The 23,193-nt window shown below is 43.9% G+C and overlaps 1 protein-coding gene and 1 pseudogene across 2 annotated transcripts in view; one reads left to right on the top strand and one right to left on the bottom strand.

Moving 5' to 3' along the window:
- Positions 1-20,742, bottom strand: part of LOC308080657 (R3H domain-containing protein 1-like) — a 66,758-nt pseudogene extending 46,016 nt beyond the window's left edge. Inside the window, exons 1-2 of the transcript XR_013935052.1 lie at positions 20,676-20,742; positions 1,975-2,161 (exon numbers count right to left, since the gene is read on the bottom strand). The product of XR_013935052.1 is annotated as a R3H domain-containing protein 1-like (transcript). The remainder of the gene's footprint in view (positions 1-1,974; positions 2,162-20,675) is intronic.
- Positions 20,743-21,441: 699 nt separating this feature from the next.
- zranb3 (zinc finger, RAN-binding domain containing 3) overlaps positions 21,442-23,193 on the top strand; it is a 97,451-nt gene continuing 95,699 nt past the window's right edge. Inside the window, exon 1 of the mRNA XM_080422835.1 lies at positions 21,442-21,503. The gene's annotated coding sequence lies outside the window, so the exon portion shown is untranslated. The remainder of the gene's footprint in view (positions 21,504-23,193) is intronic.

Genomic DNA, 23,193 nt, shown 5'->3' with positions numbered 1-23,193 from the left:
GCATCTGTGTCATTTTTTTAATTTATTTGGCTATTCAAAAAATAGCTGATATACAAGCAATATTTTATTTATCGTGAAAATGTATGCAAATCTTTGAATACATATTTTTTTACTCAAATCTTTGCTTCTGGGGATTCTACAAATGTCTTCTAAATCCTATCTAAATGTTGCTATATCAGTGGTTCTCAAACTTTTTCATGTCAAGGACCCCCAAAATTATATGTATTTGGCCGTGGACCCACATCTCAAAATATTGTGTCCCAGGGACTCCCAGAAGCAAAGATTTGAGTTACAAACGTTCGCTTTAAAAATTTAAAAACTAATTTTCAAAAATAGCAGATCTACAAGCTCATAGTTCCGCGCTATGAGCTTGTAGAGCTGCTATTTTTGAATAGCCGAAGTATAAAATAATGATTATAGCTAAAATCTAAAATGACATAGATGCGTTCCCGGTCTTAATGGGTTAAGCTCATTCAATGTTTTTTTTTTTTTCTGCCAGTGTCACTGATGGTTGGATGCACTTGTTTGCTCCAGCACCATTATAGTGGGCTCTGCTTTCCTGAAGGGTTCCGTTTTCCCCTGGGGGGCATGTTTTATATGTACTGTACGTATATCTCCCTGCTCTTAAATCGTTGTCTTCTAATGTGCTGATTAGGCCTGTCACAATTATTACATAATCACCTAATCACAATTATTTGAGATAATCCCAATTATTTTGCATAATCATCATAATCTTTTTCATGTTGAAAATTGTTCATACAAGAAATTGCAGCTCTACAAGGTCACAATGCATTGTAGATCGGCTCTTAACACTATTTTTAACATATTTTTTTAAAGTGTAAAATTATTAAATATCTCAGTCGTTTCTTTGTATATTGAAGTTATTTGTCATATCTGCCCTGTGAAATGTTGCTTGTATTATATGCTTGTATTTATATGTTCACTGGCGAAAACACAATTAAATCATTAATCGCAATTATTTGTGTGACAATTAATCGTCAACTTAAAGTATTAAATACAATATTCACACATATTTACATTTTATAAAATGTTTTTAATTTTTTCCTGAGTGATCCGAAATATATGATCAAATGTGAAAGATAGATTTGTCTTTCTGTCGAGGAATTTGCCTCATATTTCCCTCTCTGGGCAACTCCCTTCATCCCTATATTGGGCATGTCAGGTGAAAATATTTAAAATGTTTCCCCCAAAATGTAAAAGAAATTAGAGCTGTGAGCTTGTAGACTGGCTATTATTTGCATTATATACTTATTTTTAAGTTTAATATGGTTTATGTGGGTAGTTGCTTCTGCTACTACCCAAGATACACTATCTTGCTTGGTGAAAAGTTTTCTGTACCTGCTGGTTTTCAAACGGGGCTCCTCCGACCTGTGTCATCCTTCCTCCCTCCCTAAACCCTCCTCCTCTAATCTCTCTCTCTAAAAAAAAAGATAATGCCATAAAAAGATTCCATTTCCTTTCCTCACTTAACAATCTTAATCAGATGGCAGCCAGGTCAAGGAAATGTTTGAGGGAAATTCTCTGACTGACTGCCTATTTCTCTCTCTCGCTCTTTAAAACATATTTCTCACCCAATATATTCTTCATTAGGCTCTTTGCACTCGATTAGTCAAACCGGACTGACTACAATATTCAATCACGCTCCACACACACTTTCCAGTCAGATACAAGGCTTGCCTATTTGATAAATCCAGCCATTCTTAGAATATATTATTACGGAGTGGCTATATCCAATCCATCTAAAAGAAGGGAAAAAAGCAATTAAGAAGCAATGCCCTCTCTTATTATCATGTGAACTGTGCCTTCGGTACAGCTTTGGAATGGAGCAAATTGAACCCCCTCCTCCCGCCCCCCCAAAAAAAAAGAAAAAAAAGAAAAACAGCTCCAAATGCTTAAATTAAAGCCTGAAGCTGAAAAAGGCTGAGGTGTTAAGTTTTTAGAGAGCTTATTTACCTGTGTGTCTATCTTGTCGTCACCGCTGTGCTCCTCTCTCGACTGCGGGCTCTGCTCAAGTGTCTCACGCTCTCTGGGCGTTGACGCCACGTTGGCGGCCTCGCAAACCCTCATCGCTTCTGCGGGGGCCGCGTCAGTCATCCTCATCGGAAAATCTCACTGGGAGACGCTGGTGAACACTGGGAACCTGTTGGTAAAGACAAAGAGGGAAATCACACTTGAGGGTTGATTTTTGTCTGAGGAGAGAAATTAAAAAGGCACACTCTTGGGGTACGTGATAAAACGATTAATAAAAAAACGAACTCATGGCATCAGAGCGCTGCAGAATTGAGAATTGTAAGTGAGCCATGTTATGATGATAATAATTCCTATCTCTTACTGCAGTGCTGCTCAACTCCATTCCTGGGGACCCAAACTATTGCTAGTTTTCCAGCCCACACAGCAAAATCTTTAATACTCCAGATTTTACTGTGCACCAAGACATTAATTGCATTTATAACCTAGTGTCCCTGATTGGATGCAAGCTGTACATATTTTTTTCCCCCAATCCTCATAATGTATGTTACAATTTTACATCGTACTACATGCAAGTCATCAATGTCTAGCTTTGCAGTCAGCAGGCCTGCGTTCAACAACTGCACCGACGCCTTGTGTGAACCTGATGCGAGGCAGCAATAATGTGCTCCTGATTTCTGGGCTCAGCAGCCCAATTATTCACTCAGCTAGCAGAGTGAATAGAAAATAGAAATGGAAAGAAATAATTAGGACATAAAACACCATCACACAAACAATCATCTGGTGTTAAAAACAAGACAAGTGGATGCTGATGTCGATCCGAAAGGCTGACCTCTGCTATCCCCCAAAAAACCTGTGTAAACTGGTAATACTGTGTAAACGGCGAGACCTCGCTGTGCCGAAGACCCGGCGCGAGGCCCGGCCTGCTCCTGTACCCTAATTATGCGGTTAGCAGGTCCCGTGTGGTGAGAAACATGTGCGCAGGCAGAAAGGAATGGGAGTGGAGACATCTGGTATCTGAAAGGTATGATTAATGGGTTAATTAGAGCGGGGCTCATCAGATTCACTTCACACACTTCAAAAGTGGATATGCAGCACTGACAGGGCCCTGCCCGTGTGTGTGCGTGTGCGTGTGAGTGTGTGTATGTAATAATGTGTCTATGATTCTTCCCATTGCCCAGTCTTTGTGTCCCTGTGTGTGTGTGTGTGTGTGTGTGTGTGTGTGTGTGTGTGTGTGTGTGTGTGTGTGTGTGTGTGTGTGTGTGTGTGATAATGTGTCAATTGTTCTTCCCATTGCCCAGCCTTTGTGTGTGTTGTGCGCGTTCCAATTTCCTAGCCCTAAGTATGGCTTAAGCCTATTCGTCCAACAGTGATTGGAAGAGTTAGCCTATCTGACGCTACGTCTGTGTAGCAACCAACTGGCTGGAACCTTGATTGTTTATCTCGGTCCCACCGGAGCTGAGACAGCAGAGCAGAGCTGATACGCTCCGAATACGACCGATCCCTTCATGTCAGACTAATTGACTTCTGAGGTCCGCTTGCTCTCCCGAGCCACCAGATGTACTCGCACAGCCGCGCTTTCCCTTTTCAAGGCCGTGGCCGCGGTTAGCGCTGGTTCAGGCAGGCTGGCCGCAGGAGAGAGTCAATGAATTTTCAATGACTTGTCAGTGTCTCAACGAAAAAGTGACAGTGACCGATTTTGCATTCGGAGGGGAAAACAACTTAATACTCCCGAGTCCAATCCTTTGAATATTTACTGTCTGCTACTGACGTTTTGATGTGTGCGCGTGTGTGTGCGTGTGCGTGTGCGTGTGCGTGTGTGTGTGTGTGTGTGTGTGTCTGTCTCTGGAGTGAAGCCATTTAACATATGGAATGCTGGAAGTATATTTTGAAGCGCTGGGCTTTGCGAAGTGTTTGCTCCCTCACTGAATCATTTATGCTGCTGCACACAACGTTTTATCAAGAGACCGCAGGGTCTAGCCGGTGTCTTCAGGATACCTTTAGGCCTTGATGTGTCAGTTTCATCCTTCTCTTATTGAAAAAATTATTATCAACCTGTCCGTCTGTAAAACCCCAGTGCTACCGAATGCAACAGAAATGAGTGAAGTCATTTTGTCTTATCTTATATGCATGGTGCTTGGGGAGAGAAAATAAATAAAAATAAGGTGATGCACATTCAATGCGATGCAAATTCCAGATTTATTCGACCAAGCATTCGCAATTTTCCTCAGTTTTTCTGTATGAGTAGCCAAGTTGATCGCATATGTGTTCTGTTCCATATTGTGCAGCCCTAACTGCAAGTCTTTAGCCTTTTTCTTAAAAAAAATATATATTTTGATCTTTTCCCCCTTTTTTCTCCCAATTTAGTTGTCATGCCAATTCTCCACGCACTCGTTTGTGCCACTGATACTCCCCACAATTTGGTCATGTGGGAGAATGTAGACACGCACGTGTCTCCTGCGATACACACAAAGTCGCCAGCCGACAGTGAGGAGTTTCACTGGGAAGGTGTAACGCGTGCAGAGGAAAATGTTATCTGACCCAGATCCTCTTCGTGCTGAACAGGCGCCCTGACCAACCAGTAGGAGTCGCTAGTGTAGAGAGTAGAGACAGCGATCACCCTCCCCGCCCAGCTTCCTCGAACGCGGCCAATCGTGTTCGTTGGAGCCAAGCCGGAATGCGCGGCAGAGGATTCATACCCTTCGTCTCCGCGGAGGACGGCTGGAACGTTACCCGCGCCCGTAAGTCTTTTGACATTTAAACTTTTAACCCATTAAGACCTGGAACGCAACGCAAAGTGTTATTTTACACTTTGGCTATTCAAAAATAGCAGATATACAAGCTCATAGCGCGGCACCGAGTGCCGCGCTATGAGCTCGTAGATCTGCTCTTTTTGAAAAATCAAGAACATGTGTGCAAATCTTTGAATATACCTTTTTTTGGTACATTTGTAACTCAAATCTTTGCTTCCGGGGGGTCCCTGGATCAAAATATTTTGAGATTGGGGGTCCGCGGCCGAATACATGTACATTTTGGGGTCCTTGACATGAAAAAGTTTGAGAACCACTGACATTAGCAACATGAGTTTTTTTCAAAAAAAACTGTTAGGATTTAGCAGACATTTTGTAGAATCGGAACCTCAGGCCTTAATGGGTTAAACAAGCAAAGAAATGTCGCATTTCTGCTCATATGAACGGAATCAACGCGGCACCTCTCACTTAAGTCTTTAAGACATTAAACACCATACTAGGTGCTGTTGTAGCTGGTGGTGTTGGTGAGGGAGATATCTGACTGAAGCGTGGGCTTCAGTCGCTGGCCTCGCAGTCCTCATATCCCACCTTCCTGTTCAGCTGATGAGAATGTGGGCCCGGGGCCTGCAGAGAGCCTGTGGCTCTTGCTGACCTGTCCACCCAGGGGGCAGAGGGTTAAGAGGTGTGTGTGTAGGGTAGGGTTTTGTGTGTGTGTGTGTGTGTGTGTGTGTGTGGGTTGGTGTGAGAGGTTAGAGGGCATAAGGCGAAGCTGAGAAAGAGGCCATATGGGACTTTGCAGGAGTTAAGGTGTCAGCGAATGTGAAAGGGTGTGGTGTTTGTTTGTTAAAGTGTGTGTGTGTGTGTGTGTGTGTGTGTGTGTGTGTGTGTGTGTGTGTGTGTGTGTGTGTGTGTGTGCGCGTGTGAGAGAGCGCATGTCACTGACGTGTAGAGCAAGAGGGTAAAAGTGGACGGTCTGTCGTGTATCACATCGTCTCACATGGCTGGAGATGATGGCACTGATACAATGAAAGTGTGTGTATGGGCACGTGTCGATTGAGACAGCGTGTGTGTACACGGTACACTCGTTTTTGTATGCATGCAAGTGTGTGTATTGATTTAGGGTTGCGAGAATGAAGGCCTGTGTGCGTGTGTGTGTGTGTGTGTGTGTGTGTGTGTGTGTGTGTGTGTGTGTGTGTGTGTGTGTGTGTGTGTGTGTGTGTGTGTGTGTGTGTGTGTGTGTGTTCGGGGGCCCATGCGTGCCAATGTGCCATAAATAATGGATGAGCACAGGGATGGGAGTGTGGTGGAGACGGGAGGAGACGGCACCGTACCCCTGCCAACCTCGTAAAAACCAGGCATTAGGAATTCAGAGAGCAGCGAGGGGTGATAACGTTGCTCTATTGAAAATCCTCAGACGTTTTGGTGGCATAGAAATCCAGCCAGCAAGCCTATGGTCCCCTTTCTACTCTCAGTCTCCATTCTTTTGTCCGGCTGACGGCGTACAGCCCTCCTGATTTCAGGAGAACATTTATTTACTAATCCAACTTAAAAGAACGTTTAACTTTAAGTAAAAGTACACGCGTAAACTGAACATTATTTTTTGTTGCTTAGCCCTATCAAACAAAAAAAAATAGCATCACGATGTGTCGCATCGTGATGAGTTGTGAGCTTGTAGATAAGCAATTTTTATAAGCTAACTTTTTAGAAGGTTAAAAATATTACACACCGATGGTGTCTAGTTGTAAATAAATGGCCGATATATTGGCCACACTGATATATATCAGTGGAGCTTTAATCTCAACATTAAAGTACCCTTTCAAGGACAGCTCCAGGAGAGAAAAATAAACGAAAAAACGAGAAAAAAAAAACAGTAATTCGCTTTTTTCGCATGTAACATGAACTCTAGTCACCGGTGATGACTTTAAAATAAGTTTCAATTAGTTTAAATGCCTCTAGATTTTAGACAGGGCCAAAATCGTCCCCCTCAATCCCATAGATTTCATACATGGAAAATGGGCAATACAGGTTGCACCTGACAGAGCTCAGAGGAACCTACAGCATATCAAGTCAATGACAGGGTTGGAAAAAATAAATAAACCAAAAATGAAGATAGGCATTTTCCGGGCTGGATATTGCAATAATGATGTAAATATCCCTATTGCATCAGATGTGAACCTAGCTTACTGTTGCTTTTTCTGGCATATGGAGAAAATAAAATAAATAGGGTAAAAAAAACAAATAAGACACTAATGCATAGCAGTTTTAAATATAATTATAAGTTTGTTTTTTATCTCAATTTGTAAGCCTGGGATTCTGGATACTGCAGGATTAGTTATTCTATCGACATGTGCAACAAACAAAAAAAAGCAGCCTCTGGCAATTTTAAAACAGCAATAGTCAATAAGGACTGTTCTTTTTTTTCTTCTTCTAAGAATTATGCTTCCCCGGGTGATAGTATAACTTTGTTTAAACCTTTATTTGCTGAGCACGCACGCACGCACGCACGCCCCCCCCCCACCCCACCCCCACACAAAATCATAAATGATAGATAACCACTGACATTACCCATGCTTCTTATTGTGTGCCATCTCTGTCATTTCATCTAATCTCCTTCTCAGTGTGTGACACCCAGCGGTGCCAGGCCCTGTCTCCATCTCCCACAGGGTGGAGGATGAAGCCACGTGTCAGCCAGAAAAGGTCAGGTGGATACCCTGCTTGCTCTATAAATCAGCCTTTTTTATAAACCTCAAACTGCTGCCAGGACCGCACTCAGGTTGACAGATGATGTGGCCGGTGTGTGTACTAATGGAGTTGTATCCAAAATCTCCAAAATGGCAGTCCCTTCGACAGAGCGAAGGAAGATTATTCACCAACTGTCAATCTCTCTGTTGCTTCGCCGTTTCAACTGTGTTAAGGCTGATTTTGGCGAGTTATAAGACATTAAAACCTGGATGTATCGTATGCTGTCGAATTGTCTCATAATACGAAATTTTGAGAAAATGTGACTATATGGAGACATGGGATGATACTGAAGTCCGGTCCAATAGTAGCATGATGAGACTACTACTTGATTAAGCGACATGGTGGTGGTGGCATCATCATAAATAACATATGAAGTTATCCTGCCCAAACTGCAGAATTTAATCCCTGCTAAAATGGCATCCCGTTTCCCCTGAGGGAATCAATCAGGTTGGTATAATAGTAGAGGACCTGCCAGTGTCATTCATTAATATGATTTGTCTAGGTAGCCAACAAGAGAAAAACTGAAATGCAAACTGAGCAAGTAGAAGAAAAGAAACATGGCGGATTATGGCCATCCCTCAATAGTGATTCAGTGCCAGTCCTGCAGCTATACCCCCCCCCCCCCCCCCCCAACACACACACACAGCAGAAGTCATACCAAGTCACTATAACGTTATGACACTGCTACGATTCTCGTAGCTCTACACCTGTGTGTGTGTGTGTGTCTACTGCAACACACACTTTTACAACAAAAACACACACGCAGCACGTACACACTACACTGGGATCATAAAAGCTACTTAATTTGTGCAGGGGAGCATATGATATCAAACAGACACCGCCACTTCCAGCGGGACACATGAGTGAACTTGTGGAGCGGCACAGTGTGGCAATATGTCCTTTGGTGTTGTGCTGGCTGACAGGGAGTGGTTCATTGGTATTACAGCAATGTCGTGGAGCGCAGCAACCTTAAAGAGTCTCCCTCAGGCGTTGTTCAGCGCTACACCGCCCCTTCACACCAACCACACAGAAAAAATATGGAATGTTCATTTAACACAGAGTTAATGGACCCGAAAGGGTCCCTTTTCACTCTCAGAATCTAATTAACACTCCGGATTTTACTGTGCACCTTTGTCACTGTTCCCCACAGCTTAGCGGCAAAACACACACACTTGCCTCAAGGTGTGCACTGCACGTGCACACAGGTTCGCAGACAGGCACGCGCAACAAATAAACCATCCAAGTCCATTGAACACACACACACACACACACACACACACACACACACACACACACACACACACACACACACACACACACACACACACACACACACACACACACACACACACACACACACACACACACACACACACACACACACACACACACACACACACACACACACACACACACACAGCAGTGCTGTTTGTGGGACGGTGCATTCTCTGCACAGTTACTCTCTGCTGCGACATTAATTCTCAAAAGCCCACAGTGGGGTCAGAAGGCTGGCTGTCAACTGAAGGGAGCTAATCATGTAGCGGACTCTTAACGGACTGGCTGCTCTCACAGGCAATTATGTTCCGCCGGCGAGAGCCAATAGGAAATGACTCGGTGCGCTGTGGAGCACAGCAGAACCCACTGGTAACGCCCTTACACATGCGGGAATGAGCGTGAGTGAGCGCACTCGAGTGCACTCTCTCCCCCGCCGCGCGTGCACACGCACACGCGCACAATGCTCGGAGAACACAGTGAGTGCTGCCTGCCCACACACTCGCACCTGCCTCCATTTCCAAAGACTGACCTTCCTAAAGCCCGGTTTATTTCATACTTCGCCGTGCGACGGTGTCGAACGCCTACAATAGCAGATCTACAAGCTCACAACGTGTCGCATCCGCGACACGTTGTGAGCTTGTAGATCTGCTATTTTAGGCGTGCGACACCGTCGTACGGCGGAGCATGAAACCCAGCTCTTTCCCTCTTTGCTCTGCTCAGTTGTGTGTTCTGCTTTGCGTGGCTCACAGCACTTGTCGAGGCTATAACCTGTGCTACTAGAGATGGAGAAAGCAGAGAGCCGCCTACCCCCCCCCCCCCTCTTTTCTATGCTGCGCCCCCTCAGGCTCTCATCTTATACTTCTGTTAAGAATGGGAGCGGAATATTATGACGCATGCAGGGAATAAAATGCTATCTTTCACACAATTATGTATATGAAACAGACAATATCATGAGATTAATTCCAGGTACCACTGGGCATAGAAAACTAATGATAGCCTAATACCCCTCCTGGATACAGGTCTCAGGTTGTACATGAAAAAAATCACGGCATACTTTATTACGATCTCGATCCGCTGCGCTATGCTGACAACCGCAACATAACTGTATAGGAGCATCTCTGTAGTGGGAATTAAGAAAGGAAATCACAGCTGTGGTATTGTCGGAGGAGATGTGGAAAATTACACACAGCACTGTTTAGCAGAGCACTGTTGAACAAAAAAAAGAACACAAAGATGTCTGTAGGCTATAGCTTAATGAGATGTGCTCTACCTCGCTGCAAGGGACCAGCAAAGAAATTAGCGTTTATTCTCAAAAGATTTGTACAAGTGTTCATTTCCACCGCAGAAAAAAGTTCCACCACAAAAAAAGAAATAGCATCAATAATGATAATCCTAGCAAGATGTTGTGCTTTAGCCGATAAATCACAGATAGGCCTAATAAGTGCCCTGGCTTATAAAAACGCAGCGACAAATAAGCAATTAATGAAGTTACAGCAACTCATGTACACCCTCTGCTGAAATCAAATTTGATTCAATAGCCTGCATGGCTGGTTAATTGTAAAGCGAGTTAAGCATTGCCATTGACATGGGAACTCTATAATTGGATGAAAGAAAAAAAGAAAAACAGGGAAGAAAAACCTGTTTAAGATAAAGCTTTCAAAATTATATTAATTTCATCCCGTTTACTCCTTCTCAGGCTGAGTGTTAGAGAAGCTGTTAGTAACAGCTAACGTTCAATTAAGAGAAAAACCATAAACGGTCACAAATGAGCCTCTAATTGCGCTCCTCGCTCTGAGGGTCAATCAGACAGGGTGCGGTACAGTACAAGAGAGGTGCAGACAGTCAGGATACTCTATTAAATCACACAGTGGAGCATGCAGGTGATCTATTACCCATCCCAGCGGAGATTCTTCCCGGGAAATATCAATCTAGGCAATTAGACGACAAAACAAAAAAACAAACAATTTAAGAAACAAACAGAGAACTGGCAAACAAGTCTAGCCACTCTAATCTACGGAGTCTCACGAGAGAGAACAATACCTCGTACAGCCGGCCAGAGTCATTAAAAGTCCATTTGCCGAAAAACACCTGCAGAACAAATTGGGAGACAGGAAGACGGGAGGGTGAGCTTGGCAGCAGAACAATGGAGAGAGAGAAGCCTCTTAATGGCTTATGTGGCTAGCTTAATTAGCCCGGTGATGCAGAGCAGAGCCAGCGGTGAGACTTTCACCGGCGATGGGTGAATCAGGAGCACTGATTTGCCTCAACCTCGGCAGCCCGCCACAGACACAGTAAACGCTGCCTCCCGCCACATAACGCTGAGTGAGATGTCGCGTTCGGTTTGAAGACACAGGATCATATTCTTGCTCTGTGTAACCGGGCTCCCTCTCTCTCTCTCTGATGGCTTACGGAAACATGAGAAAAACCCACTGACTGTCTTAGTCAGCAGATCTTTCTGTGGTGATGAGGTCTTTAAAAGACAAAGCATTCAGCGTTGAAATGGAACATGCATTCAGATCGATGAGTCAATAAACATCCCTGTAACACACAAGAACCCACACAAGCCCCTCACAAAGCATGTGAAAAGAACAAGACCACCCACACAAATAAAGTCTGACTTCGAACCTTTTAACCATGATTAACGCGCCCGCGAGAAGAACCTGTCCGTGAAGCAGTCCGACCTCTCCGATGCCAGGAGGAACGGCGCATCATAGCATCAGCGTCGCTGACCAATCCCCTGACTCGCTGCTCTATGAGAGACAGGGAACAGGGGACACGGTGGTGTGTCTCTGGATGCAGGAGGACCCACCTGCTTCGCGGTCCCCGCCATCTCCTCTGTCGGTGGACCGTTTAGTTTCCATCGTACCGGAGGCACCATTGGCTGGGGGGGCGGCGGCGGTGGTGGAGGGGGTCGGGGAGAGGGGGTGGGGGGAGGCTGGAGCTGCCTCCGAGCTCCGCCTCGTCTGCCTGCCTGCCGGCTGCCTCCTGTGCGGTCTCTCTCACTCGCCTCAAGTGTTTATGAATGCAAGAGAAGGAGAGAGGAGAGGACAGGACAGGAGAGGAGAGGAGAGGCGTCTGGTGTGCCGGTGAGAGAGGGAGGGAGGGAGAAGGAGGAGTGTGTGTGTGTGTGTGTGTGTGTGTGTGTGTGTGTGTGTGTCAGCAGGAGGGAAGAAGAATGAGAGAGAGAGAGACAAAGACAGAGAGAGAGAGAGTTGTGAGTACATGTGTAGAGTATGTGTGTATGTATGAGTGAGTGAGAAGTAGAAGGAGATAGTGTGTGTGTACTGTATTTGTGTGTGCGTGCATGTGCGTGTGTGTGAGAGAGAGAGACAGAGAGACAGAGACACAGAGAAACAGAGAGAGAGAGAGCGAGGGAGAATGTGCCTGTGCCTGTGTGTGTCTATGTACAAGAGAGTTTGGGGGTTGTGCAAAAGCCGAGCCTACCTTCCACGACCCCATCGAGCCGGTCCCAGTCTCGGAGACGGTGCCGGTTCAACAGCTGCCCCCTCCCACTCGCGTGTGGTCAGCGGCTAAGCCGGGGCCAGGGACAGCCGCTGCGTAGCACGTGCAGTAGCACAAGAGCTGAACGGAGCAAGCCGGCGGAAAAATTGGGCTCTTCGTTAAGATATTGTGCTCTACGGCTGCGAGCAGAGGGTTGGGGAGGGTGGGGCAGACGTCAGAGAAAGGAAGGGAGGGAGGGAGGGGGGTGGTGCTGAGGGGAGAGGGCAGCCAGGGACATGGCATGGAGAGGCCAAGCGAGCAGAGGTGAGGATGAGGTAAAAAGGAGAGACACGGGGACAAACAACACAAGCAAGGACAGGAGCCGGAGAGGAGAGGAGAGGAGAGGAGAGGAGAGGAGAGGAGAGGAGAGGAGAGGAGAGGAGAGGAGAGGAGAGGAGAGGAGAGGAGAGGAGAGGAGAGGAGAGCAGAGCGGGAGGCAGTGAGGTGATATGAAATGAAGCGAGAAAGAAAAAAAGGAAGCGAGGTGGGGATTGGAAAGGTGTGAAAAATGGGAGAGGTAGAGAGGAGAGAGAGGAGAAAGGAGGAGGGTAGTGGTAGAGTGTGGTTGTGTGTCTGTCTGTTGCCAGCTATAGGTGGCTCAGGGAGCAGGTGGAGAAACGGCGGGAGGCGATGGGCGCTGAGAGGCCGAGCTGTTCACAGAGCCACCTCGCCGCTGCAGTTGGAACACCGTTCCACAGGCAACAAGACAAGACTGCAGCTAAACCCCCAAGATTCACACAAAATGCACCACCTGAAAACAACACGCAGCCAAAACGCAGAGTGCTTGTTTAACTCTGAACGTGTAAAAAAATGTTTTTAACACATTTAACTTGAATTAACCGTAGCCATCTATCAAGCCCTCACAATTCTTCTTCAATAACTGCTCTGCTCAGCTTCGTACAGCTTTTTCTATCCATGGCTGAAGGTGAAATCCAGCTTTCACCTCGAAAATACAATTGTTTCGAGTATTTTGCCCACCCAATGTTTGTAAGCCCTGAATTTGGTGCACACACACACACACACACACACACACACACACACACACACACACACACACACACACACACACACACACACACACACACACACACACACACACACACACACACACACACACACACACACACACACACACACACACACACACACACACACACACACACACACACACACAGAGAGAGAGAAAGGGATTCAAACTCACTTTCTTCAGAGTCACTAGCAGCTTATGTAACATTAAGGGTATTACTGTACCTGTTTGCAGCCTCAGTCAGGCGACTGGACCAGGCAGCCTCTGTGCCATAATGCCACCGTCTTTCACTCACAGAGCGCCTAACAATAGACACGGTCGACAGGGAAAGTTCCCACTGTCACTTAGCAACCAACAGCGGCGTTGCGACAAGCGGTCCGATCCAATCCCTCACCTGTAATTGTGCCATTCGTTGCGGCAGGTCTCGGACGAATTTATCATTGCGCTTCCTTAATCCCGCTGAAAGGTCAGCAATTTGACAAACAATTTAAGCATGGGGGTGTTTGAATTATTTAAGGAGGCCACACCAAAAATGATGGGGAGCGAGATATTTTCCTCCTGGAGGGTGATGAATTATTGAAGTGCAGGGCTATATCTTCAGGGAAAGCTATTACACAGCATCCTCAACCTGGATATTTGATCATGTCTTTGTCCTACCAGCAGCCTCTGGAGCAGGTCAAGTAGCAGTTGGCACACAATTATACACATTTGTTGTTTTAACACATTCAATCCGGGAACGCATCTCTGTCATTTTAGATTTATTTGGCTATTTTATTTTTTTTTTTTTATAATCGTGAAAATGTTTGCAAATCTTTGAATATATATATTAATTTGTAACTCAAATCTTTGCTTCTGGGGGTCCCTGGAACAAAATATTTTAAGATGAGGGGTCCGCGGACAAATACATATTATTTTGAGCTTGTAGATCTGCTATTTTTTCAAATCTTTGAATATATGTATTTTTTTTAAAGCTAACATTTGTAACTAAAATCTTTGCGTCTGGGGGCCCTGGAACAAAATATTTAAAAAATGTTTGCAGATCGCAGATCTACAATCTCGTAGCGGGGCACTCTGTGCGACGCCATGAGCTTGTAGATCTGCTATTTCTGAATAGCCAAAGAAATCTTAAAATGACACAGATGCGTTCCCGGATTGAATGGGTTAACCTCCATGGGAGTAGCCTGGTAAACCCTCCCGGTCGCAGAATTCAATTACATTTTCATTCAGCAGTTGAATTCCGCGACCGGGAGAGGGTTTACCAGGCTACCATGGGAGTGCCAGATGGGTGGTGTGTGCCATGTAGGACGATGATGCAGAGGTAAGTGGGAGAAAGTTCAAATGATTTCTATTTTTGGGACTATTGATGACTTAACCAGTGGTTCTCAACCTTTTCTGGATCGGGACCACTTGAAAATCGCAAAAACGTTCACACCCCACCCATCCGAGTTGAGTGGTGGTTTATTTTCAAAGCATCAATGAAACTAACTTTAAGTTCCAATTCATCGGTATCACAATGAAAACTCATTATTAAAGTAATACTAGGTAACGTTTTCAACAAAACTAAAGTTAAATTGTATATCTTTTGCGAGTGGCAAAAGTTTCACAACACCCACTCCGTGAATTTCACCCCCGGAAGCCTTTTATTTATATATTTTCTATTGAACGTGTACGGGGGGGACTTTCCCGGGAAAATGACGTTCCTGGCCAACGTCATGACGTCGTGGCCGACGTCCTCAGGAACTACCGCAACGGTTTCCTGTTTGGCCAGGAACTACCGCGCTATTAACAAAAAGGAACCTCACGCTGATTTTAAGATAATGTAGGATTGGGAGATCGAAAAAGAACAGAAAAAGAAAGCACAGCTCATGGTAACTAATGCTCCACTGGCTAAGAGAAACGATCCGTAGATAGTATAAAACAATTAAAAGATCGCTTTTTGAAACGCTTCCGGCTTCCGGTGAAAACGAATGGAATTCTGGGTAATCGAGGACTAGGGAAATTGTATGCAGTGACGGTAGTGACCAGCAGAGGTTGCTAAAAATCGTTATTTGTGATTTTGCATTGTACAACTTTAAAGAAACGCTTTAAAGGAAAATAATAATAATAGCTTGAATTTATATAGCGCCTTTCATAAACCCAAGGACGCTTTAAATCAGAAACAATTAACAGCTAACAGACAAATGAACAAACAAAACAACAACTAGTATATGCCATAAGCCTGAGAGAATAGCTGTCTTTTCAAGGCAGCTTTAACAGAGTCCAGTGCTGGAGCAAAAAATATGAATGTTATGTTATCATTAAGGTCTTTTTGCAAATTATTTGGGGGCCCACTTGCAATATCCTCACAGACCACAGGTTTGGAATCGCTGGACTACAGTATTAATCACATACATATATACTAATATACATATATATACTATTGTGTCTTCATTAAGTAGTTTGCACTATATATTCATGTGGTTACAGTCCATCCCCCCATGAACACACAGTCTTTTTTAGCCCCGCTAAAGGATGACTGCGTTGACCCCACAACGAACTCTAATGATTTTGGTGACCCAGTGGCCTTTCCTCCAGCTCCACCATGAGGCCAAAATCTCCACTTATTCTCATAATTCCAATCAAAATATACTCAAAACTACTAGCTAGATTGCCATGGAATTAGCTGTGCACCTACATGCTCTATAGAGGATGTACCCTACTGATTTGACCATTTGAGTGACACCACAAAGCCCTTAATGGTTAGGCACATCACATATTAAAGAGCTGAGAGCTCATTGTTCTCTATTACCCCACTATAACTCTGTACTCTCAGAAGTAAAGTGGGAGGCAGAGCATTCGATAATCAAGCTCCTCTCCTGGGAAACATCTCCCAGTTTCAGTCCAGGAGAAAGACCCGCTCTGCGCTCTCTACGTTTACACATTTTCCTTTTTGATCAAGCTTATAGTTAAGACTGGCTCAGGCTTGCCTTAGTTATGCTGTAGAATAAGCTTAGACTTGCCATAAGTCACCAAGCTCCTCTCTCCTCTCCCTCTCCATCTGTATACACACATGTCCCATGCATGTTACTAAGTTGACTTCTTCCCCAGAGGGTTTCGTGCTTTCTCATATCACAGGCTTCCATTGATCGTGATTACAGAGACAGACCCCATGGCTCTGGATCAAGGGTTTCCATGGACTATAATGGCTGCGGACTGCTATTAATACAGTTATTATTTTTTGCAGTACATCTCTGTAAGTGTCTCTCTCCCTCCCTTCGCCTCTCTCCCTCAACCCAACCGGTCAAGGCAGATGAATGCCCACCTACAGTACAGTACAGCCAGGTTCTGTTCAAGATTTCGTTCTGTCAAGACCAAGAGTTTGGTCATGACCTGTTCTGTAATGTTAAGTGTCATCATGAGATAACTTTTGTGATTTGGCGCAATATAAATTAGATAAAATTGACTGGACTGACTTGACCACAACCTTTTCTCTAGCGCCAGCCTTAGTCCGAAATATCAACTTTTTGCACAAGATATCTTATCTAATCTACCTCTAGTCTTTCCTCTGGCGCCACCCTATAGAGCGTCGCAGTTCCCGCCCACTTCCTGTTTTTTTTGGTGCCGGAAGAAAAAACTCAATGCATTTTTCCATTGACATTTCCAAAAATATTTATATCTATTAATTTAAGCCTCGAATCAAGCCATCATGACATGACATGAATCATGACCATAAAACGTTTGATTCTGTGATTTTTTTTTTGTGAAAACGGCAAAACAAAGGGTATTTATTAAATATAGTATATCATATAATTAAATATAAAATAAAAAGAAATCACAGAAAAAAAACGTTTTATGGTCATGATTCATGTCATCTCATGATGGCTTGATTCGAGGCTTAAATTAATAGATATAAATATTTTTGGAAATGTGGAAAATGGAAATGCATTGAGTTTTTTCTTCCGGCACCAAAAAAAAACAGGAAGTGGGCGGGAACTGCGACGCTCTATAGCCAATTTCCAGTTGGGTGTAAGGAGCAGCACGACCTCTAGGGGCTGCTAGCAGGGCTTTTGGACTCTTGTTCTTTATTGGGACAGTAGAAACACTGATAGGGATACAGTGTGTAGGCAGGGGGAGGCACAGGAGGCGGTGTGACTGCACAAATGAGTGGCTTAACCACAATGCCATCAATTGGCACCGGACCATGTCACCACAGTTTCTGTATAAATTAATGCATTCCAAGTAAAAAATCTGATTGATAGGCTATAGTGTAGTTAACACACACACACTTAGAATTCAGTATGGCATGCAGGCAGGCATTTCTAGTGCTGTCAGCCAATTATTTTAGTAGACAATTTGATTACACTTTTATCATGTGCGACTTGAGTTGGCAGGTAAATGCCTTGCTCAATGACACTTGCTGCACAGATTGAATTCAGCCCTATGGGAGAATCACTCTAATCACTTGGCCAGCCTGCCACATCTGCCAGCATTTCTGGGCAAGCCGCCCCGGGGGCTTAAACCAGCAATTACACTGTCCTCCAGCCATGAACCATCACAAACGTTGGACCTTGCTCCCTGACATATAGACTCACAAGTCAGTCTCTAAACACTTCACTCAACTAGAGACTAAGGACAATCTCCCATCTTTCCTGGCTGAAACTGGGTGGAAACGGCTAGAGCAGTGGTTCTCAAAGTGGGGTCCCGGGACCCCCAGGGGACCTTCCGTGGGGTCCTCGGCAAAATGAGGAACAGTTTAAACAGTATGCCCTATTTCATTATTCAGCTATTGTGAAATAGCAGAGCTACAAGCTCACAACGCTGCACAAATGTTCTCTTATGGGGTCCCTCCCTGGTACAAAATCTTTTCCAATGGGAGCCTGCGGCCAAATACAATTTGGGGGTCCTACTCCTTGACATGGAAATGTTTGAGAACCATTGAACTAGAAAGTAAAACAAACAAAAAAACAGCACTACATAACCAATCCAAAATCGTTTTGGGGATATGACATGATTGGTTTTCAAAGCAGTGGGCGTAGGTCTGTTGTTCGTGGCCATTCTGCAACTAGCAACTACCTTGCATTTATACGTCTCCAGACGTATCAGCAGGCAGAGATCTCTGATGGTCTGGCAACCAGAGACTACCTGAGTAATAAGTACAGCCATTATCACGCCCACACTTTTTTAAACAAGTAAATGTGTGCCCCTCGATCAGCCCATCACCAGCCACAAACCATTTTGGGATTAAAGGATCCTCAAACAATGAGGGTCTTTTATTCTAAGTTAGTTGGTAAAATAGTGAAAATGCATGGGGAATTGCATTGGGCATTAGTACCGTAGCCGTTGAAACAAAAGCTTAGGTCTACATGTTTTGGCTTACTTCAACAAATTCATACTGAGTCTGTCTACCAACTGTCTCAATGGGTGGTGTGGTACACCAGCTGGGCTTTGTGTTCTTTTCACAATATCAGACAGCGTTTCGCTGGGTTACACTGACTCTCATTACTTACCCATATTGGGAGGTAGTAGATGCAATTTAGTGCTACACAATATCTGAAGCATAATCCTGTCAGATTTGCATCTGCGTGCATCTGTCCAGCTGGCTTTCCTCAACATAAATAATCAATTATTAGATATTTTACTAAAGTAATTATGGTGGTATGCTGTTGTGTTGTTCAGCAGTTCCAAAAACTACATGCAAATGGGGGCATTTACAGTAGTGCCTGTCTCTCTGGGTTGACTCAAGTCCTTCGAGGTCACAGCTGCCAATGTCAGTGGCAACCTCACATTCCATATTCCTATAATTACCTATAATTACCATGCACCAGGCAGGTAAGGTAGGCAAAACTAACATCATTAATACGTTTCATATGCCATGACAGGATGTGGGGGAGTTTTATGGTTATTAAGTGTTTGTTTTGGCGTGGGTGGGTCAACCACGGTACATGGCAGCGGTTCTCAACCTTTTCAGGCCGCGACCCCCCAAAATATTCATATTTGAACTGGGGACCCCCCACCCTGACAACAAGCACTTGCAATGTAGGAGTTACGGCATGAAATTTAGTTTGACTCAGTTCCAGAGATAAATATTGACAAAATAGCCAATCTACAAGCTCACAACGGATCGGCTATTTTCAAAAGTTTTGCCTCTTTCTTATATTATTTGACAATTTCCCCAATGTTTGACCAGTTTTTATAGTATAGTTGGTTGATTACTTTTGATGCAGTAATGGTCTCTTTTCATTTAATTTCTTAGATTTGAGAAAGGTCTTAAAGGTCATTAAATTGTCACTTCACTGTCATGTTGGGACCCCTCCAAAATCATGTGGGGACCCCCTTTGGACCCACAGGTTGAGAACCACTGGTATATGGGACACATTTGGGCATATATCAACATAATCGTCTGTCTGCAGTTTATAAAGGAAGAGAAAACAGATACACGATCCATAAGGGTCCTCCTGGTCTGGACCTTCTATATACCAGGGCTATATCAGTGGTTCTCAACCTATGGGTTGGGACCCACAGGGGGGTCCCCACATGATTTTGGAGGGTCCCCAGATGACAGTGAAGTGACAATTTAAGGACTTTTAAGACCTTTTTAATACCTAAAAAAGAAAGAAAGAAAGACAGAAAAGTAATAAGACCATTACTGCATCAAAAGTAATCAACAAACTACACTATACTATACTATACTATACTATATTGGCCAAATTGTCAAATAATATAAGAAAGAGGCAAAAATTTTGAAAATAGCCAATCTACAAGCTCACTACACTTGTAGATCTGCTATTTTCCCTATATTTATCTGTGGAACGTAAAATGTAATGCCTCAACTCCTACATTCCAAGTGCTTATCAGGGTGCAGGGGGTCCCCAGTTCAAATATGATTATTTTGGGGGGTCTCCAGTTCAAATATGATTATTTTGCAGGGGTCCCCAGTTCAAATATGATTATTTTGGAGAGGTCCCCACTCCCCAGTTCAAATATGATTATTTTGAAGGAGTCCCCAGTTCAAATATGATTTTTTGGGGGGTCTCCAGTTCAAATATGATTATTTTGCAGGGGTCCCCAGTTCAAATATGATTATTTTGGAGGGGTCCCCACTCCCCAGTTCAAATATGATTATTTTGGAGGAGTCCCAGTTCAAATATGATTATTTTGGAGGGGTCCCCACTTGAAATATGATAATTTTGGGGGGTCACGGCCTGAAAAGGTTGCGAACCACTGGTCTGGACCTTCTGTACTAGGGCTATATGAGGCAGTCAGCCAACATCAGCCAATATCACGCATGTTAACACAGTGACATAACATTATGTGAGCCCTGCTGCTGCGATGTGCAATCTGCAGGCAAACGGCTAGTAAGAAGAATCCCAACACAGATGATGAATACACAATGCATAGAACTAAACACTTACCGTTTTCCTTTGCAATTGATAAACCGTCTCTTCTGTTGTCAGGGCTTGCGAAGGTTTCTGTCTCCCGTTTGCCAAGATCGATGTCTCACCAACATCGGTGACCTAACCATTTGTGTCATCCACAGGGGTCGCTGTTTTGCAACTGAGCGGATTCATGCTCACCTCAAAGCTGCGAAAAGGTGAGATGTTATGTCGGGTGGCGGGGTGGGTCACGATATTTTTATCGCAATTTTGAGAAAGGGTACGTACCAAAATCAAGTTTTAATAGACTCAACTGACTCACTTTTTTTTGCCCTTTGATATGAAATAAAAAGGGTCCATTATCACTGAACTTCAGCATACAAGAAAGCCTAAATTAAAAGAATGTCACACAAAACGTCATCACCATTGAACGTCAGCATGACAATGACATAAGAAAAACGTAATGACATCTAATGAAATAAAAAAAACATCCTCATCATTAACATGAATGACTAAAATAAAATAAAATAATAACCTAATCCTTGAATATCATATCAGCCTACATAACATTAGTTGGACTGAGAGATTTATTTTAGAGATTCTGATTCTAAAGCTTGTTCCAGGTCAAGATTAACATAGCATGCCATGAATGGTTATGGAATATTGTATTTAAAAAAAACGCTTTCTCGCTAGGAAATTGGAGTCGCTGGATTCTGTAGGTCACCACTCTCTGTATGGCACCTGCCGCAGGATCCGGGCTTGACGTGCGGTGCGTCTCACGCACGTTACGTCGTTCCATGTTGACATCACGTCACACAGCCTGCCGCCGCCGCATGGGTTTTGTTGTGGTGCAGCTCCAGAAACACAGTAAGACTTCATCAATAGTTGACTTATCAGAATATAGACATGATGAGTCTTATTACCGGAATCAAGAGACAGCTAAACGAATGCATAGTTGGTTTTGTTTACAACTTGAATTTAACTACACTCATGTGGGAACTGGGAATAGCCATGGATCACACGACGGTCGTCTGTCACGACCGTCATGGATGAACTTCAACCTGGTGTTTGCACTTTCTCCATGTATGGCCCGTACATCTACATAAACGTTCAAATTTCAAATATAAAGTGCTTAACCCATGGCCACGGATGTTACAAATATGTTCGAGCCCGCAGAAGTACCTGTATCTTCCGTATTGTTCAATAAAAAGCATTTTAATCCGATCGGTGGCTATTTTCATAAGTATCAGAGTGCAATACACCTCCCAATCGATAGGCTCGCGTAGTTGAAAGTGTAGGGCGAAAATACGGAGAAAATGGCCACCGATCGGATTAAAATGCTTTTTATTGAACAATACGGAAAATATGGGTACTTCTGAGGGCCCGTACAGAATTGTAACATCCGTAGCCATGGAGTATGAAAGCACTTTATATTTGAAATCTGAATTTATGTAGATGTACGGGCCAAAAAGAAAGAAAGGGCAAACACCAGGTTGAAGTTCTAGTGGGAAGTGTGTCCGTGTGGACACAATAACAGTTAGCTCTAGTCTGATGCAAAACAGAACTTGTTGTGCAGATGGAACTTTCTAACGTCCTCTCTGTTATGCAGGTCACCTGGCTGCAGTCAGCCGTTTAAAGCTCCAATCCACTGATAGGAAATTAACCTAATACTATATGATCAACTGGACTATTGACGTGTTAGCCTAGCATCGCAGTTCGCAGACAGTAACAACAACCATTTAAACCCCATATGGGTGACTGGAGTCCCCCAGTGCTCTATTAGTGTCTTTTCTGTTTTCTGTTATGCTCTATGCACAGCAGACATATTAAGAAGACATTCATAGGTGCCAAAGATACTAATGAAGGCTCTGTTCCATTCTGGTCAAAAGAGAGTCAGGGTGCTGATATTGTGCATGACTGCATGTTAGGCTCACTGGAAACACTCTGTTACACCAGTCGGTCTAAAATTGGGGTCCAGGGACCCTCATGGTTCCTTAAGTGGTTTCCAAATGGCCCCTTACCGGTGTGTAACTCTGAGAGTGTACAAATGGATTACGGGTCCATTTGGTTCCATTTGTACACTCTCAGAGTTCTGGGGGTCATGGAAATTGAAAAATCTGATAACCACTTTGCTACACTAATTTAACAAAGCCTTCATTAGTATCATTGGTAACACCTGTGAAGGAAGTGATAATATGGCTGCTCTGCATAGAGCCTATTGTGGGGAAAGCTTTCGCTGAAATTAGCCTTGTCGATCTGCTATTTTCTGCGAAAGCCTTCCCCACAATATGGATGCAGGAGTTTAAGTGGTTCAGACATTGTCACTTGTTAGCATGATGTACATGAGTTATTCAAGCGACACCATTCGTACAATGTGGTATTAATACGATACTGTACCGCGCAGCACGTTAGAAGAGTGAAGAGTTCACATGCATTCACTAATAGACTATCAGTGTGATGGAAGACGTGCCATAATGTTGAAATACTCTGTTAAAAGTAAAAGTCCTGTGCTGTCATTCAGAATGTTAGGTAAAGGTACAAAAGTATTGTCAGAAAC

This window comes from Gymnoscopelus braueri (genome assembly GCF_963280865.1).
Source record: "Gymnoscopelus braueri genome assembly, chromosome: 24".
NCBI classification, from domain to species: Eukaryota; Metazoa; Chordata; class Actinopteri; order Myctophiformes; family Myctophidae; genus Gymnoscopelus; species Gymnoscopelus braueri.
This window is presented reverse-complemented; position numbering and strand designations above follow the sequence as displayed.